We start from the raw sequence: 20,586 nt of genomic DNA on the forward strand, positions 1-20,586 counted from the left end.
TGCTGGAGGCTGTCGTGAGGTGGATGGCTGTTGGGTGGGTGGCTGCCTGCGTTTGTGTGGTTTGGAAGAGGGGGTAACAGACACAGTGGGAGAGGACACAGGGGATGTGTAAATGGTAGTGGGGGTGGTGACTGCACGTGTGCAGAGTGTTCTGGTGGGTGTGCTGGTGATGGACATACTGGCTGATGATGTTGTGCATGCAAGTGTGAGTGGAGACATCACAAGGAGGGAGGAGGGAGACGAGGAGGAGGGGGACACAGAGGAGGCAGTGGCTATTGGCATGTCTGCATGTGGCTGTTGCTTGGGTGAATGCTTGTGTGATGTGTGGTGCTTATGTCTGGATGAGTTTCCCTTGGGTGTTGAGGTGTGTGCAGGCTGGTCTGTAGGTGTGTCTGGGATAGGCAGAGGTACAGGGGAGTGGGACTGGGTTGAGGAAGTTGGAGGAGGGAGGCAGGAGACAGGGACAATGGCTGCCGTCAGTGCTGAGGCCAGAGCGTTGAACGATCGCTGATGGGCACCCTGACCCGAATGAATGCCCTCCAGGTATGCATTACTCCGGTGCACCTCCCTTTCTACACCCTGGATGGCATTCAAAAGGGTAGACTGCCCAACAATGAGAGTCCTCAGGAGGTCAATGACCTCCTCAGTGAGGGCAGCAGGGGTAACTGGGGCAGGGCCTGAGGTGCCTGGGGCGAAGGAGATGCCCACCTTCCTGGGTGAGCGGGCACGGGGTGAAGGCTGAGGGGCTGCTGGGAGGGCGGAGCTGGTGCGCTGGGTGGCGGCTGTACCTGTTGTTGCGGTGGGCACGGATGTTGCAGCCACCACAAGGGAGCTCCCTTCCGAGGACGTGTCTGTGTCGCTGGTGTCACCACGTGTCCCCGCTGTGGAGCTCCCCTCGCCCTCCGTCTCACTGGTGAACTCCGAGTCGGTTGCATGGCCCTCCATGGCCATGTGAGATGCAGCTCCCTCGTGCTCCGATGCCGCTTCTCCTCCGCCTGATGATGCTAATGCACACATGAACAGGAAGACCACCAAAAAAGGGGGGGGGGAGAAATAAAGACATGATGAGTGCCTGCATTGGCGACACAGTTGGCGTAGAGGACAGACACAGAAGCCCCCTGCACTACGCCGCGCACTTGGGGTACACTACTCAATCCGTGGGACATGGCCTACAAGCCTATGGACGACAAATCCACACATAGGTGACACAGGGCCATGATTAGCTGTACTAGGCAACCTACAGAGGTGGGGGCGGGGGCACAGGGCCATGCCTAACGGAGGGGCCTAGCCTATGGAAATCGACCTGGCCTAGGGTTAGCCACAGCCCTCCTCCCCCACCCAGACACCTCCACTGCGCGCAAAGTCAGCAGAATGTATTTGTACTCACCCCCTTGTGTCTGCTATGATGTCCTCATGCGCCCATCCAAATCGGGGTAGGCCACCTCCAGGATCAGGGACATCAGGGGGGTCAATTGATGAGTGCCACCCCCTCCTACGTTGGGAGGCCATCCCCAGCAGAGCCTCCGCGGTCTTCCTGCTCCCGCGGCGGATGTCCTCCCACCTCTTGCGGCAGTGGGTGCTCCATCTGTTGTGGACCCCCAGGGTCCGGAAGTCCTTGGCGATGGCACGCCAAATGTCGATTTTCTCATGGGCGCTGACCTATGTGACATGTGCAGGGGGAGAAAAATAAACAATCATTTTCTGCATGCTCGATGTGAGTGGCCCCCCATCCCCACCCTTGCCATGTGGCACATGCTCTCCTCTGTCGTTTGATGCATGCCTCATTCGCTCCCCTCCCCACCTTCGATCATTCACCCCACTAAACCCAGGCATTGGCCACAAAGCATGGTCCCAGTGTACTTACCAGTTGGTCTGGAGGACCGTAGAGTAGCGCATACTGGGGCAGGACCCCATCCACAAGTTTCTCCAATTCTTCAGAAGTGAAGGGAGGGGTCCTTTCCCCAGTCGCAGCAGCCATTGTCTCTTCCAGACCGAGGTCACAGCAGCACTTGCAGTATAGGTCCTCTCCTGTGGATGATCAGGTATTGAGTGATTAAGCAGATAGAAAATGGCGGTCACGCCTGCGGCGGTGCGTACCGCAGCGGTGTGTACCGCGACCGCCGGCGCACATCGTCATTGGCTCCTGAGACCCATAGGGTTCAATGTTAACCAATGCGGCTTTGCGCCGCGGTCTTCGAGCGCCTCCCGCCACGGTGTGCCACGCCAGCGCATTGACCTCACATCCCACTGTCGCACTTCACAGGTCAGGCAGCCGCCATTTCAAGGGCCTACATGGCTTAAAATCTACTGCGTCACACATACCTAGGCCTTGTATCAACACTCATACAAGCCATTCAATGCATTGAGAATCGTGTACTGTGCAAACTGTGGGAACGTACCTGTGGGTTGATTGACTCTGTGCTCCATGTTGTCCTTCCTAGGCACCGTCCGCTGGGACTTGCGAGGAGATGGAGGAACCTTCCCATGTACAGACCGCTGGTGGACCTGTCGACAATGGAAGAAAGACATGTCATACTGACATACAGGCTTGACAGAGCCACTGTACAGGAACTGTGTGCCCAACTGGAGCCAGACCTGATGTCACCCATCCGCCAACCCACAGGGATTCCCCCTCTAGTGCAGGTTCTGTCAGTACTCCATTTCTTGGCAAGTGGGTCATTCCAAACTACAGTGGCCATTTCATCAGGGATGTCACAGCCTATGTTTTCCAAGGTGTTGTCCAGAGTGTTGTCTGCCCTGTTGAAATACATGCAGAGCTACATTGTTTTCCCTGAGGTGGGCGATTTGTCTACGGTGAAGGGTGATTTCTATGCGCTTGGACATATTCCCAACATCATTGGTGCAATTGATGGGACACATGTTGCTTTGGTCCCCCCCAGCACGAGTGAACAGGTGTACAGGAACAGAAAAAGTTATCATTCCATGAATGTCCAGGTGGTCTGTTTGGCTGACCAGTACATCTCCCATGTAAATGCCAAGTTCCCTGGGTCAGTGCATGACGCGTACATCATGCGAAATAGCAGCATCCCTTACCTGATGGAACTACTTCAGAGACACCGTGTGTGGCTAATTGGTGACTCTGGTTACCCTAACCTGTCATGGCTACTGACCCCAGTGAGGAATCCCAGGACTAGGGCAGAGGAACGGTACAATGAGGCCCATGGGCGTACTAGGAGGGTGATCAAGCGGACCTTCGGCCTCCTGAAAGCCAGGTTTAGGTGTCTCCATATGACAGGTGGATCCCTAATGTACTCACCAAAGAAGGTGTGCCATATCATCGTCGCCTGCTGTATGCTTCACAACCTGGCTTTGCGCCACCAGGTGCCTTTCCTGCAGGAGGATGGTCCAGATGGTGGTGTTGTGGCAGCTGTGGAGCCTGCGGAGAGTGAAGAGGAGGAAGACGAAGAGGACGACACAGCCAACAGGGACAGAGTAATACAGCAGTATTTTCAATAACATACAGGTAAGAATCAACACCGGAATTTACATTTACTTAAAGTCTCCTGCCTCTCTACTGTCTGAGTTTCCACCCAGTGTATGTTCACTGAGTTGTGTCTTTCTCTTCCAATTTCAGAGATGTGGGCCCCACTCCGTGACCTCTGCTTTGTTTCCCCATGGACTACAGCTGTGTGACAGTGGTATGTTGTCATCACAATGTAAATGGACATTTTGGCATGGTTCTGTGTAATACATTTGTTCAAAAATACAGGCAGACTCCAGATTATTTTTGTGCAATAAGTGTGTTTATTAAAGTGCTCAAATTTGGGTAATGGTTGCAATTCGGTGATGGGTGATGGTGGAGGAATGTCCATGGCAGAGTCCAGATTTTGAGTCTCACAGGTGCATTGTCCATATGCCTGTGGAAGGTGGAGCAGGGGCAGTTTAAGGTTAGACAGGGTGACAATGTGGGACAGTGGGATGACAATCAGGGGGTATCCTTTCCTGGCGGGGGTCTTGGCATCCTACTCTGTCTTCTTCCTAGATCTCAGGCACCGCTTGCAGGGTGGTTCTCCTTCTGCAGGGGGTGGGGTTCTGGTGGCCTGTTGTTCTTGTGTCGGGGCCTCCTGTCCACTAGCGCCGGCGGAGGTGGTAGCCTGTTCTTGGTCCATGCTAGTGACAGGGGCCCGTTGTGGTGCCACATGGTCCCGCAATGTGGTGACAATCTGATTGAGAGCCACAACGATGGTGCCCATTGTGGAACTGATATTTCTGAGTTCTTCCCTGAACCCCATAAACTGTTCCTCCTGCAGTACCTCGATCTCCTGGAACCTGGCCAGGACCGTCGCCATCGTCTCCTGGGAGTGGTGGTAGGCTCCCATGATGGAGGAGAGGGCCTCGTGGAGAGTGGGTTCCCTGGGCCTGTCCCCCCCCTGTCGCACAGCAGCCCTCCCAGTTCCCCTGTTTCCCTGGGCCTCTGTCCCCTGGACCATGTGCCCACTACCACTGCCCCCAGGTCCCTGTTGTTTTTGGGGTGGTGGGTTAACCTGGATGCCCTGTAGTGGTGGACACACCGCTGATTGACGTGTCCTGGAGACAGAGGCATGGGCCCGCTGGGTGGGTGCTGTGCTGGTGTTCCCAGAGGGGGGTAGGTCTGCTGTGGCCTGTGGCTGTCTGAGGGGAACCGACTGTCCCGAGGTCCCCGATGGGCCGGGCTGGTCATCTGGGTCCAGGGAGACAGAGCTGCTGTCATCACTGTGGGTCTCTTCTGGGGGTGGAATGGACATTTCTGGACCCTCCTGGGCGGTGTTGTGGCGTTCGGGTCCTGCAGGGGTATAAGAGTATGGTTATTGCTTCTGTGTGTGCCATAGCGTGCAATGGGTGGGTGCCCGTGTACCCCAGTGCTGGCATTCCCTTGTGGGGGCTGTTGTGACGGTGGTTTGGGGGGGGATGGGTATGTGCAGTGGGCATGCTTAGGTGAGGGGTGTCCATGGTTTGTGGTCGCATGCAGGGCTTGGTGTGGGGATGGGTGGGTTGTGATGGTGAGACATTAGCAAGGAGGATGTGTGATGGGGGTGGGGGGCAGGGTGGGGGTATGATTTGGCATGCCGGTGGGTGGGGGGGGATGAAGTAGTTGAGATTAAACTTACCAGAGTCCATTCCTCCGCATACTCCAGCGAGGCCCTCGGGATGCAGGATTGCCAAGACCTGTTCCTCCCATGTTGTAAATTCTGGGGGTTGAGGTGGGGGTCCGCCGCCAGTCTTCTGCACCGCGATGTTGTGTCTGGATACCATGGAGCGCACCTTCCCCCGTAGGTCGTTCCACCGCTTCCTGATGTCGTCCCGATTTCGTGGATGCTGTCCCACAGCGTTGACCCTGTCCACTATTCTTTGCCATAGCTCCATCTTCCTGGCAATGGTGGTGTGCTGCACCTGTGCCCCGAAGAGCTGGGGCTCTACCCGAACTATTTCCTCCACCATGACCCTGAGTTCAGCGTCTGAAAACCTGGGGTGTCTTTGGGGTGCCATGGGGTGGTGTGGATGAGGTGTGGGGTGGCGTTTGTGGTGATGAGTGTGGTGAGTGTGGTAGTGTGTGGTGTTTTGTGCGTGTGAATGCTCTGTACTAGCTGGTGGTGTCTCTCTCTGGCCTTAGTCAATAAATGGTGGTCGTAGGGGTTTGTGGGTGATGTGGGTGTGTGTTTTATATTGTGTTGGGTGTGTGGTAGTGGTGTTAGTATGTGTATCAGGTGTGTGTGTTTCAAAATGACCAATGTGGCAGTGTTTTGGAGCTGTGTGTGTATTTTGACCGCGGCGGTGTGTACCGCCAATGGAATACCACGGTTGAAAGACCGCCTCATGGATTCGTGGGTCGGAATGGAATGGGCGTATTTCTGTTGGCGTGACGGTGGAGGTTTGGTCATCGCCAGTTTTTCGCTGGCCGTTGGTGTGGCGGACTTTTGTGGATGTCGGGTTTTTGGCAGTTTGCCTGTTGCAGGTCAGAATGACCGTGGCGGTTTCCCGCGGCCGCGGCGGTGTTATGGCGGTCTTCTGAACGGCGGTAAGCGCCTTTTACCGCTGAGGTCAGAATGACCCTCTTATTCTTCGCTCTATCACCCTCCTAGTACGTCATGGGCCTCATTGTAATTCCTCTCAGCATCTGTCCTAGGATTCCTCACTGGTGTCAGGAGCCAACACAAGTTTGGATAGCCAGAATCACCTAGAAAAAGGTGCAATACAGAGTAGTCATTGTCAAGTTCTTAGTTGGACAGCCTGGCTGTCTGCTATGTGTCAGTTAGTGAAAGAAACACTTATCTATGACCCACCCTCTGTCCTCTTGGAGTTGTTCCATCTTCAGTGGCACACTACTGTTCCTCAGCACAAAGGAATCAAGGTCTGAACCTGGGAACATGGCATTCACATGTGAGATGTACTGGTCTGCAGTACATACCAACTGGATGTTCATGGAATGAAAGTTCTTTCTGTTTCTGTACACCTGTTCACTGACTTTTGGGAGTATGATCAGTATGTGGGTGCCATCGATGGCACCTATCACATGGGGTATGTTAGCAAAGGCATAGAAATCAGACTTGATGGCAGGGAGGTCAGTACTTTGGGGAAATCTCACATAGGACTGCAGGTGTGGTACAAATGCATTTAGAAATCTTTTCAGTACCATGCTGAACATTGGCTGTGAAAATCCAGCAGCCATGCCCACAGTCACTTGAAATGATCCCGTGGCCAGAAAATGGAGTGCGGAGAGCACCTGCATTTCAGTAGGGATGGCATGCTGATTACGATTTCCCGGAATTAGTGCAGGATCCAGTAATGCACAAAGTTACAGAATTATTGCACGGGTGAGTCTGTAATTGATTATGATCTGACGCTCCACCATGGACCTCATATCCACAAGTGATCTGTACACCGATGGTGCCCTTTCTCGCCACAAGGGTCGGTACCTAGGAGGGATATAAAAAAAGAGTGATGAACACACATACATAGGCACACATTGTCATCAATTGTGCACTGCATACTTCATTGTAGTGACTCAACAGTAACAAGTTCTTGACAGATCTACATCTGCACCACAATGAGGGAACAGTGGTTTTCATGTGTGTTATATTTTGAAATTGTCACGTGCATTTGTGCTTCATGTGGCAAATAGAGCCTGCATTGTGCACAATTGTTATTTATAGATGTGTAGTTAATGCCAAAATGTTTGCCCACTGTAATCCAGGCCTGTCGTTGTGGAAGTGACCTCATACAGCTAGTGGTTGACGTAACAGCACAAGGCAGTGTTTACCGCCGTTCGCACCATCATTGGTTAACATGGATGCCACTGGGGAATTCTGGCGTATCATGATCACCGCCGGCGGTGACGGAGCACACCGCCGCAGTACGTATGCAAATTCATCATTTATACTTCACTTGACTCCCTGATCTCGTGCAAACAGGTAATCCACTGTGTGTACTGCTGTGCCCTGCCTCTGGTCATGGATGTGGCTCGTGTTGCAGGGGAAAGGGGCCCGGCCTTCACCCAGGAGGAACTGGAGAGGCTAGTGGACGGGGTCCTGCCCCTGTACGCAAAACTCTGCGGACGGCCAGAGGTACAGGTGAGTCTGGGTTTGGGGTGCACTGTTTGGGTGTACAGGATGGTGTTGTAAGGACATATGTGTGCACCTTAGAGCCTGCATGGGCCATGGTGTATGGCATGCTGCGTGTGTGTGTCCTTTAAGTCTGACAGTACTGTCCGTCCCATAGTGGACAAATAGCCAGCTGTACCTATCTTGCAAGTGCCTGACCTCTGTGTTCCATTTCTGTGTCCCCTCTTAGGTCAGCACCCACCAGAAGAGGGCACTTTGGCATGCCATCACCAAGGAGGTGCGGACCCTGGGGGTCTACAACCAGCGGAGCACCCACTGCAGGAAGAGGTGGGAGGACCTGAGACGCTTGGAGTGTAAAATTTGTGAGGCCCAGCTGGGGAAGTCCTCCCAATGTGGAAAGGGTGCCTGTTGGGCACTGACCCCCCCTAATGCAACGTATCCTGGTGGTGGGATACCCCGACATGGATGGGCACTTAAATGCTGCACAGCAGTCACAAGGGGGTGAGTACTCATGTCACAAACTTCAGTCTGGAAGGATGTCTGTGTGTGCATTAGGGTTCATGCTGCTTAGAGGCAGGGAGTCTGACTGTTGTCCATCTACATGATGGTCCCTGTCGGTTGTAGGGGTGTCTTTGTCAGGTCTCCCACATGTCGGGTCCTTAGTAGTTCAGGGGATGGGTGTAGAGCAGGGTTCTGGTCAGTAGTCATGGGTATGGCCATGGGCATAGTGAACACTGCTGCCTGTTGGGGGTGTCTTCTGGGTGGGTGTATGCCTGGCCACTATGTACCTCCATTCAGCTATTTACAAGTATCGCTCCTGTTTTGTCTCCCCATCCCTGCTGTTTGTGTTGGCTTTGTACATCTGGCGAGGGCGCTCAGGCACCGGCAAGTGTGGAAGCAGCGGCCCACGGATCCTTGGAGGCAGAGAAACCTGAAGCCAAGGGGACCAGTAGGTAGGAGGGCGAGGGGAGTACCACGGGGGAGGCAACTACCACTGGAGGTAGTGACTCCGATACCTCCTCCGATGGGGGCTCCCCGGCGGTGGCTGACCCTAGTAGCCACACCACTACAGTGACATCTTCCGCCACCCCCATTCCATCACCGCCCCCCTTCTGCTCCCCACCGAGTTGCCCGTGCCCGCTCACCCAGAAAGGTGGGCGTCTCCTTTGCCCCGGGCACCTCCTCCCCTGCCCCAGACAGCCCTGCTGCCCTCACAGAGGAGGCTATTGACCTCCTGAGAACCATCTATGCAGGGCAGACAACCACTGTCAATGCCATTCAGGGGCTAGCATCAGAGGTGCAACAGACCAATGCCTATTTGGATGGCATTCATGATGCCGTGTCTGCCCTACAGAGATCTTTTCAGGCTCTGGCCTCCTCTTGGATGGCAGCCAGTTTCCCTGGCCATTCCGTCCCCCCTCCAACCTCCTCTACCCCTTCCAGCACCCCACTCCCTTCACCTGTCCACACCACACAATCTGACACACAGTCAAGCACATCAACACACAAGAAGCACACTTCAAAACACAAACACCACACCTCCCACCACAAGCATGCACAATGCCAACATACACATGCATACACAACAACATCCACTTCTCCCAGTGTGCCCACCTCTTACGACTCCCTGTCTGTCCCCTCTACATCCACACCCTCATGCACTGCACTTTCACTCACTGTTGCTGCTCCTCTTCCTGCACTCACCACAATAGCAGACATCCATACATGCACCCCAGATACCACACCTGCACTCACCACAACTACTGTAGTTGACACATGCAGCACATGCACCAGACTTGCAGACACCCACACAACATACATCCACACTGGCAGCCTGTCTTCTCCCACTGTGTCCCACTGTGTCAACCCCCCGTCCTCCAAAAACACAAAAACGCACCAAGACACCCACCCATCACACATCCACCACACTTCAGCATACTGTCCAGTCACCTGCACCCGCTACACGCACCCCTACACCATATACGTCCACACCCTCTGCCTCCACTCCCACGCCCTCATCCAGGACCACCCCAATTGCTCCAAAGAAATGTTTCCTCTCCCGTGCTGACCTCTTCCAACCCACTGGCCCACCTCATCCTGTTCCTAGGCGTGCACACCTCCTTGCCCTTTCCACTCCTTCCACTTCACAGCCCACCCCTGTCCGCCCCTCACATACTCGTGACCCTTCCCCAGAGAAGAGGACAACCCATGCAGAGTCCATCTGGCTCCACCCACTCTAGACAACCCCCCAACCTTCAAAGGACAAACTCACACCCCCTCCACCTTCCTAGCGCAAGTCCAAGCCCCACCCCCGTCGCAAGTCCCCACCCCCACCTGCCCCTGCCCCCGTTCCGTGAGGTGCCTGGATGCCCCTGTGTTGCCCCAATACCTGGAGTAGCGTGCACCTTTGGGAGTCAGGTTGGGTCCTTTGTGGCCCATGGCACTTGTTGAGCTACGGACTGGCCATTGGCCTTGTTGGACGTAGTTAGCTCAGTGAGCTTTAATAAATATTTCTGTGTGGCCAGTGGTTTGGCGGCACACTGTTGCACCCTGGTCTTTCGTTTCATTGTTTGTGGGTGTGGAGCATTTGTATGTACTATGGTCAAGTTGGATTTACCTTCTTTCGGGTAAGTACCTCTTGCTGTGGGGTATATGGGTTGTGCTGGGAAGGGTTGGGGGGGCGTTGCAGGGTGGGTGGAGTGGGTGGGTATGTAACTGGGCCCTTTCCTCCTTTGTTTCGTAGGTTGCTGTACTTCCCGTTGTCATCTTTGTCGGCGGTCTTGGTTGTGGAGGTATATGGCAAAGAGCAGGGCTGGCATGATCTGCAGCTCTCTGTTAATGTCTGCTTTGGCACGTTTTGTGGGCCTCCGGTTTCACTGGATTTGGTTAATTTCCGTCTGGACTTGCGTGGTGGTGGTTCCCGCCCCGGAACTGGCAGCGGAATGGTGGTTCATAATTTGATGGGCAGGTTGGGCCTTTCGGTCGGCCTGTGGGTGGACTCTGCCTTCATCGGTGGCACTCCTCTACTGGCAGTGGGTGGTTTTCTGGATGTCTATGTTTCGTTTGGTTCATTATTTGGCGGTCCGGACCGCTCCTCTGTTGGCGGTTTTTACTGCCACCGCTCGGACTGCCATGTTCATAATGAGGGCCATAATTTTGGTGGAAGTGTCCAGTAACATGATGAATGCTTGCCCCAAAATTAATATGTCCATCACAAAAGTACAACACTAATGTATGCATTTAAAATAATAACTAAAATACACAACCTGTGCTTGTCAAGGTTACAAATGAGAGAAAGTACATGCCCCACACATTAACAGAAATAATATCATAAACAAATATTTAGTAACAATTCAAAAATAAGGCCAAGACCAAAGTATTCTCAAAATAAAAACATATTACAGAAATGAGATAACTGTCTCATAAGTAAATTAAAAGAGATTGTATAGAAAACTCAGAGGCACCAGGCCAGTAGTCCATAGTGTGGATGCATTTCAACAACTTGCCTCCCACTGCCAGAATGAACCTCCTCTGGAAGGGCGCATCTGTGGGGCAGACAGCAGGCACCTCAAAAATGTTGTTTGGGGGGGGGCCTTGGGTTAGGGAAGGTTGAGTTTAGGTTTGGGAGAGGTAGGTTTCGGTTTGGGGTTTGGGATTTGCAAGGGGCTAGTTTGGGTTTGGGAGGGGAGATTTTGGGTTTAGGATTCGGAAGTGGTGGGTTGGGATGTGAAAGTGATGAGATGGGTTTGGATTTGGAAGGGGTGGGTTTGGATTATGGGTAGGCAGAGCTCACGGAGTTCTACTCTGTGGAATTCCACAGAGTTGGCTAAAAACTCTGTGGAATTCCACAGAGTTCAGCATGTGGTAGAGTGCTGCCTGCCCTACCACCCTGGCCTGAATGCATGATGCTTGTTTTTTAAAAATAAAAAGTAAATAACTATTTTTAAAAAGCACTTAATTAGTGGGGGCAAAAGATACAGAGCACAATGTGTGTGTCCTCTGACCTGTAGCCCCCAGCACAACCACACAACTTCTCAATGGTGGGGGCTCTGGGCAACAGGCTCAAGCCCCACAAACCCCTATCCACTCACCTTAGGTTAGGGTTCTGCTGTCCTGGGTAGGTGATGAGAAAGTTGCAGGGGACCCCATGCTCCCTCCATAGCATACACGGGCATATTTATACTCTGTTTGCGCCGAATGTGCGTCAAACTTTTTGACGCACAATCAGCGCAAACCCTGCCCCATATTTATACTTTGACGTCCGACACAGCGGGCGTCAAAGTTCCACCATGTGCGCCATTTTTTGGACGGGGGAACCAGCCTTGCGTTAATTATATGCAAGGTAGGCGTTCCCTTCCAAAAAATGACTTTAAGACCTGTGCCCCATATTTATACTGTGACGTCATTTTGACGCACAAGAGGGGGCAGGCCTTAAAAAACTACGCCCAGCCTGATGAGCGCCGTTTTTTAACACCTGGGTCAGGGCAGGCGTTAAGGGACCTGTGGGCTCAGAAGGAGCACAGAGGTGCCCTCCCATGCCCCAAGGGACACCCCCTGCCACCCTTGCCCACCCCAGGAGGACACCCAAGGATGGAGGGACCCATCCCAGGGAAAGAAAGGTAAGTTCAGGTAGGTATTTTTTTTCGTATTTATTTTTTTGGCATATGGGGGCCTGATTTGTGCCCCCCTACATGCCACTATGCCCAATGACCATGCCCAGGGGACATAAGTCCCCTGGGCATGGCCATTGGGCAAGGGGGCATGATTCCTGTCTTTGCTAAGACAGGAGTCATTTCAATCGGGGTTGGGCGTCGAAACAAAATGGCGCAAATCGGGTTGAGGCCAAAATTTTGCCTCAGACCTGACTTGCCCCATTTTTTGACGCCCAATCTCCATTTTCCCCTACGCCGGCGCTGCCTGGTGTGAGTAATTTTTTTTGCCGCACACCAGTCCGAGCGCCGGCTAACGTCATTCAATAAATACGGCGCCCGCATGGCGCTTTGGAATGGCGTTAGCCGGCGGTAAAATATTTGACGCACAACTGCGTTGGTGCAGTTGTGCGTCAAAAAGTTTAAATATGGGCCACAATTTTTCAAAAGACTGTGTCCAAGCTGGTGGAGCTGGCTCTGCCTATCTGCTCCATCCTCTAGGCTGGAGCTTACAGTGAGCTCTGTCCCCTCACATGGTCCCGAGCATGGGTAGCTAGGGCAAAAACACGGAAATGTATCCCGAGATCAGGTAGCTATTCTATTGTACATGTATATGTACAATGAACTGTAATGGCTTGAGTTATATATTTTTATACTTAGTGTAATTATGTGACATTATAAAGACTAGAGACAGCATTGTAGTATGAGTAAAATAAGGTCGGGAAGGCTGTGGACCCATATAAAATAATGCCTCATTGAGAGATTCCTAGATCTTATGTTGTGCAGCAGTGCCACCCTGTAGGCTTTTAAATAAACAGTATATGGTTTTTGAGAAATGTGAACAAGAGGCTTTGTGTATTTTTCCTTAAGAACAATGTAGGGGTTGATAGTGTACTTAATTGCTAACATCCTGAGTGAGAATTTTCAATTGTTTATGTAAAAATTCAGGGGGGAATCTCATTCATGCAAAGTAGGTTTCCACGTCCAAAAAAAGACTTTAACTCCTTACATTTGCCACTGAACGGGTCTAGCGCCAAAGTATAGATATGTAGTTAGTTCTGCACCGAATTTATGTAAAACAAATGATGCAAATTTGGCACAAAACAAGTATAAATATGCCACTTAATATTTTACGGCTGAGATTGGTAATGTAGAGGCGGTTCCCAATGGATAGCTCCAAAAAACTCTTATAACTATTTTGGACTCTGGGTTTGAAAATGATCACCCCTTAGAGGACCCTTATGCCACTTGCATAGGGCTTCCCAGGGCACTGGCGGGGTGAAGATTCTGAAACAATAGCAATCACTGAGCGCAGTGGGCCTTCTAGCGTAGACCTAAAGGTGCAGCAATCTCCTGATCAACATTCACTCAATCCTAGCCACTGAGCATCACACGCATCCACGGCCCTTAGCTATTATGATCATCATTTAAGTTCAATCAATCAAAAGAAGTACACAGGCCCATATTTATACTTTTTTTAGCGCCGCGTTTGCACCGCTTTTTGATGCAAAAACGGCGCAAACTTACAAAATACAATTGTATTTTGCAAGTTTGCAGCGCTTTTGCGTAAAAAAATGACGCAAATGCGGCGCTAAAAAAGTATAAATACGGGCCACAGTTCCTAAATAGAGACAAAAATGAAAAAAATGAAAAAATGGAGACACAGGAGTTCAAGACACTTCTATCTTTAGAAGCAAGAGCCCTCACACATCCATTGGATGTCATGCTTCATCATAGGGCTAGCTCCTCGTCAGACTGGCGCTGCAATATCTGACGGGCCCCACAAGGGGGCTTTTGCTGGAGATCTTTTTGTAAAATGTATGTACCTTGATGAAATCCAGTAGGGATAAAGTAAGTCTGCTGAGAAAAGGAGCAGGAAAAAAAACATTGGGATAAAATTGGCTCAAGAACCTCAACACGAATTCAGTTTTAATGATAACTACAGAGAGCTTGGTCAAGATTAAAAACACACAAGAGTGGACAGGGGACAATGTACCACCACTGTAAAAAACACACAAAGCTGTACTGGGAAACTCTACCTCTAACTATAGTAGGTCAACATGTTTGGCGCCTGCAACAGTCCATTCGGATCTAATGGTGCTTCATCAGGACCAAACCAAATTCCTAAGCTACAAAAAGAGTCCTCCCCAGAAGGAAAAGGACAGAAAGCAACTTACATCACATGCTACAAAAAATGGGAACCTGAGACGGTGAACAACCTGTGAACAGAAAAATAATGTAGCTTTATATGAAAAAAATCTCTCAGTTTCACACATTGAAAAAGCTCATCCATGGAATCGTGTCATTTAGACCCTTCATATGAATACATAGTTTGGACACCCAATGAGGTTCTTTGGCAAAAAGGCTCTTGGGCCCCTTGGGCAAATTGTTAGGAACTTCCAAAACCACACACCAAAAGTCATTTGGACTATGTCTGGTTTACAAAAAATGAACGCTCAATTTAGTTGTCATGCGGCCACATTTGATGTTACTAGGATGTTCATTTAATCTAAGTTTAACCGGTTGTTTAGTCATGCCAACATAATGTAGCTGAGACGGACATGTGATCAGGTGAATACAATTGCGGGTTTTGCAATTAGTATGTTTGCGAAGGATCCATTTACCTAGTGGATCTAAGTCTAAAGATTCTAAGTGTGAGGTCAGACCACTTACATTACAGTTGCCACAGGGATGGTAGCCTTGTACTGGAGGCAATTGTCATAGAGTTGATTGTCTTGATACTGGTAATGCAATCCTAGGTCAAGTCTGAACTACAAGGTCTCTGATATTTGTGGTTCATTTAAAGGCAAACAGGGGTTTTGGAATGTCCTCACCGCCGCTACATAGTATGGACAATCGTTTGTTAATCAGTTTTTTTATAATATTAGGCAGTGGGTTGTATGTAGACACACAAGTTTGATGGGGTTCCAAAAAGTAAGGTGCGGTGGAAAGTAAAGCTTCCCTGTTGATGTTGTAAGCCCGTTTCCATGCTGAGTTGATGACTTGATAAGGACAATGTCTATCACATAGTTTGGCAGTTAAATCTTCTGCTTGAGATATAAAGAAAGACTTGTTACTACAATTATGTCGAAGACGAAGGGACTGCCCGTAAAGTAAATTTCCCCGTAGGGCTTTGGGGTGATTGCTTTCATACAAAAGAAGGTTCTTACAATCAGTTAACTTGCGATAAGTACTGGTCTCTAGTTCTAGAGATATAAAGGAAGACTTGTTACTACAATTACGTCGAAGACGAAGGAACTGCCCATAAGGTAAATTGTCCCGTAGGGCTTTGAGGTGATGGCTTTTGTACAAAAGAAAGTTCTTACAATCAGTTAACTTGCGATAAGTACTGGTCTCTAGTTTGCAATGCTTTATGGATATCAAAAGGTCAAGGTAAGGAAGTTGAGTAGTAGAAACAGTGGGGGAGAACCTTAAAAAATTATCAAACCCATTGATCCAAGTCGTGAATGCCTCACCTTTGGATGTATGGCCCTGCCATACAATCAAGATGTCATCAATATACCTGCGCCCAGCTTGATGTTGATCGTAAAAGGATTGGTATCATTGAGTATGTATTGTTCTTCAAAATGATACACATAAAGACAGGCCAAACTCGGTGCGAAGGTACTACCCATTGACGTACCTCGTATTTAGTGGTAAAGTTGTTCCTCAAATTTTAAATAATTCTCAGTTAGGGCCAGGGATGCACACTACATGATGAAAGAGGTAGGAGTTGGGGAATTGCCAATGTTATGGGCTAGTATGTCCTCAACAACCCGCAGGCTGGCTTCCTGGGGTATGTTAGTATATAAAGATTCCTCATCTCGATAAATCACAGTGGCACTAATCTGGTTGACAAGATTCAAGACTTCTTTAGTGTCCTTGAGAAATGTTGAGGTCTTCTGTACTAAGGGTTGCAGAAAGTGATCACAAGACGCAGATGGAGGGTCAAGAATGGAGCCAATGCTAGAGACAATGGGACGTCCAGGAGGAGGTTATTTGTCTTTGTGAATTTTTGGAAGACAATAGAAGTAAGGAATGCGAGGATCAGGATTGTCAAATTCAGGCATTAGATAGTGCTTTGTTGATCATGGATCTGATTTTCAATTGTAAACTCGCAGTGGGGTCCTGAAAGATGAGGACATAATGAGTGGAGTCACTGAGGAGGCGGAGGCACTCCTGTCTGTATTTCAGTGTAGCAAGACCGACTATCGCGTCACCCATGTCAGCAGGTTTTTATAACTATGTTAGGATTAAGTGCCAGAGTCTTGAGAGCATCTTTTTCCAGTGAAGTGATATTGGTGAAAGTACGTTTGGGCTGAAGTTTCTACACATCTGTTTGGACCACCTTTTCAAATGTGATTAGTTCACATGGCAAAGCAGAACTTGGAGGATAGAAGGTGGAAGGGTTGCGAAGGCCCGAATCAGTTGGCTGTGGTTCAACACGTTTATCCTTGAAGAAGAAATGCAAACATATCTTTCTGAAAAGTGAGAAAGTTCACAGTTCAGACGGAAAAAGTCTTCTGGGAAGTAGGAACAAAGCTCAATCCTTTGTTTAAGACTCTCAGTTCTTCAGCAGAAAACTCCCTGGATGACAGATTGACGACTCAATTCTTGTGGTCTGATTCTTGCCCTGACTTCTGGTTACCATCTGCGTCTCCTCCCTGGCCCAATGGACATGTCATCCTCTTCCTCTTCGTCTACCTCTCTACCCACAAATATTTTTTCAGGGCAGGGAGTGGTCCAAGGGACCACTCCCTGCCCTGAAAAAATACCGAAACTAAAGGTTTCGGTATTTTTTAAGTGCAGCTCGTTTTCCTGTAAGGAAAACGGACTACACTTAAAAAAAAAAAAAAACTGCTTTATTTATAAGCAGTCACGAACATGGAGGTCTGCTGACGACAGCAGGCCTCCATGTTTGCGAGTGCCTATACTCGCATTGGGGCCGCAATTTGCGACCCACCTCATGAATATTCATGAGGTGGGTCATTGCGACCCCATAGCGAGTCGCAGTCGGTGTCTGAGACACCGTACTGCATACCAAATTGCGAGTTGCAATTTGCGAGTCGGATGGACTGGCAAATTGCAACTCGCAATTTGGTTTGTTGCTACATCTGGCCCATAGTCCCTGGAAGTTGTCCATACTAGGGACCAGAGGGGAAAGTACAACACAATAGAATAATAATAATATGATTAAAGTTCCACAGCTGAGCCGCTGTTCAACACAAAAAGAGGAGAATAGGGATATTTTACCAGGTCCGGTGTACAGCCTTCCTAACTTGAATCAAACAATCAAAAGAAGTACACAGTTCCTAAAGAGAGACAAAAATGAATAAAATGAAAAAATGGAGGCACAGGAATTCAAGACACTTCTATCTTTAGAAGAAAGAGCCCTCACACGTCCATTGTATGCAATGCTTCATCAAAGGGCTAGCTCCTCGTCAGACTGGCGCTGCAATGTCTGACGGGCCCCACGAGGGGGCTCTTGCCGGAGATCTTTTTGTAAAAAGTATGTGCCGTGATGAAATCCAGTAGGGATAAGGTAAGTCTGCTGAGAAAAAGTGCAGGAAAAAAAAAGTGGAATAAAATTGGCTCAAGAAACTCAACATGATTCAGTTTTATTTAGAACTAAACAGATCTTGGTCAAGACTAAAAACACACAAGAGTGGACAGGGGAAAATGTACCACCACTCTAAAAAACACACAAATCTAGACTGGGAAACTCTCCCTCTAACTACAGCAGGTCAACATGTTTCGTGCCTGCAACAGTCCATCCGGATCTAATGACGCTTCATCAGGACCAAACCAAATTCCTAAGCTTCAAAAAGAGTCCTCCCCAGAAGGAAAAGGACAGAAAGCAACTTACATCACACGCTACAAAAAATGGGAACCTGAGACGGTGAACAACCTGTGAAAAGAAAAATAATGTAATAAACCATGACGGTAACATGCCCACCTACCAGTGTTGTGGCAAAAAGTGAGATAGTGCTGTTATGCTGATTCCATGTACACCCCAATCAAATTTTTACCTTACCCTCCTCACTGGGAGAACAGGTTCCTTGGGAATGTGCGCGCCATTTGCTGGACGTCACTCACTGGAAGGTCATATGTAGATCAAAAAATCAAAAGAATATACTAAGCTGAGACCAAAGAGTCACGTACATATCCATCTGTAGAGTCAGGGTTAATTATATCAGAGAGATCCTGTCAGGACAATGACTCAGAAAAACATATGACAAAATGGGACACATATTCAAAACATCTGCAAAGGAAAAAGTACCCTTTTGGACCATTAGTAATCCATACGCGGCAGAAATGACTATGAGCCGATTTACGACACCGCAAACCGGATATGCAGCGTTTTTTGACGCAATAGCGTCAAAACTCGCCGCGAACACAGCCATTTGTGCAGAGGAGAGCCAGAATGGATCCCAGATGCCTGTACAGACCCCAAGTAGATGACAACAGACCAGGAACCAGCCAGGAGGACGCACACAAGACCCAGGACAGGGAGAAAAAGAAAATAAAGTGTTGCTTCAGGGAAGAGGAGCAGGAAATTCTGGTTAAAGAGGTGACGGAACACCAGCACCAACTGTTTGTCACCTCAAAGTTGCCAATCAGTGGGAGAGAGGCAATATGGCAACAAATTGTTGACAAGATTAACAGTGTGGCAGAAGTATGCAGAACAGTCATCGAGTGCAAAAAACGCTGGCATGACTGCAAGCGCAGGACCAAAGAAAAGATGGCCAGGAACAGGAAGGCAGCACTGCAGACTGGAGGTGGGAGTCCAGCACACCAGGAGGCCCTGGACCACATGGAGGAGATGGTTGCAGCCGTCATCCTGAGGAGATTGTCACAGGGATCCAAGGACAGGACAAGGGAATTAAAATGCACTAATGTTAACTGCCAGCGGGGGGTAATACCTACTACACAATGGATGTAAGTCATCATATACATGGAGTAGCATGGGTAGAGGGGCACAACACAGGGGCATGGCCCATTCAGAGGAAACCTTGGGCACACACCTACACAACACCAACCACCTTTCCATGGGGGTATGCTGCCATGCCAACGATGTTGCAAAGGTAAAGCCATGCCAGGAGGGAAGGGCACAACGTTAAACTGACATCCCGTCACACGTCAGCCACAATACCCCCTACATTAACTAGGGCCCAATTAACAACTTCTAGCCATACTGACAACTGGAATGTAACATTAACAACAGTTGCCACTACCCCCTCTGCTGTGTGTGCTGGTCAAGTAGCCAATGGCAGGAACGTCCCCATGGATCATACACACCCAAATTAGAGGGTTTAGGGTGACAACGTTAACAATCCCCTGAAATCAAGACAAAAGTTCCAGTCCTGTCAAATGTGAATGTCCATAGTTGCCGCAAGCATCAGCCAATGTCATCAACATTAGGAGGTACACAGCGGTAATGTCACACCCATGCTGCATATGTCAGGGTCCATCCGGTGCCTAGGTCTCAGTGCAACATCCCAAATGTCATACTGCTCAGACAACAGCATTGAGGGGGGAAGACAAATGTAACTGGTCACTGAAATACACCTGCACAATCAGAGGAGGAAATAGGACACTTCTACGACTATCAGGGCAATCCAGTGTACCACACATTCCCCAACATCAGCAGTACACATTACCAATGCTGACATCCATATTGTGCCATAACAATGCTATACATAGTATACGCTACAATTCAACTACATATAGGCGGATGTGAAAGATCAGAGACTGGGGCAGGTCTAGATTGCTAAGTGTGCTGCTAGTGCCATCAGAGCACCCACAGCCAGTGAAAGGCCTCACCATGAGAATGGAAGTAGGTGGAGGGTTGAGTATGACAAGAAGGTGGCAATTCACTATTTGGCCAGAACCAACACCTAGAGGAGATGATGCTGACAAGTCCACAAACTGACCACAATACATGTGACATGCAGGTGGGGCATGGGCTTGGAAGAATGCCCATCTGAAAGACTGGAGCAATGAACAGGAACCAAGATCACAATGTGAAAATCATCACAAGGCAGGCATGTCACATCACAAATGCCACAACACAGACACACTAATTGTACCGTTTTTCATTGCAGAGGACGATGGATCTCCTGCGGATATGCCTGTTTAGGACTACCCTGATGACATGGATGACGAGCTGACAAACATCAGACACGAGACCCTCCAAGAGGTCCTTGGAACCCTCCAGACCCCTCCTTCAGTCACAAGGAGGAGCACAGGTACAGCAGCCATCGCAGAGGATCCACCCACCACCCCAATTGTACGACCTGCCAACTCCAATACAGCTGAGGACTCTGACAACATTGACAGCCAGCCTAGAGGGGGTGCGTTCGTGCATGATGTCAACT

This window comes from Pleurodeles waltl, chromosome 8 (assembly GCF_031143425.1).
Source record: "Pleurodeles waltl isolate 20211129_DDA chromosome 8, aPleWal1.hap1.20221129, whole genome shotgun sequence".
NCBI classification, from domain to species: Eukaryota; Metazoa; Chordata; class Amphibia; order Caudata; family Salamandridae; genus Pleurodeles; species Pleurodeles waltl.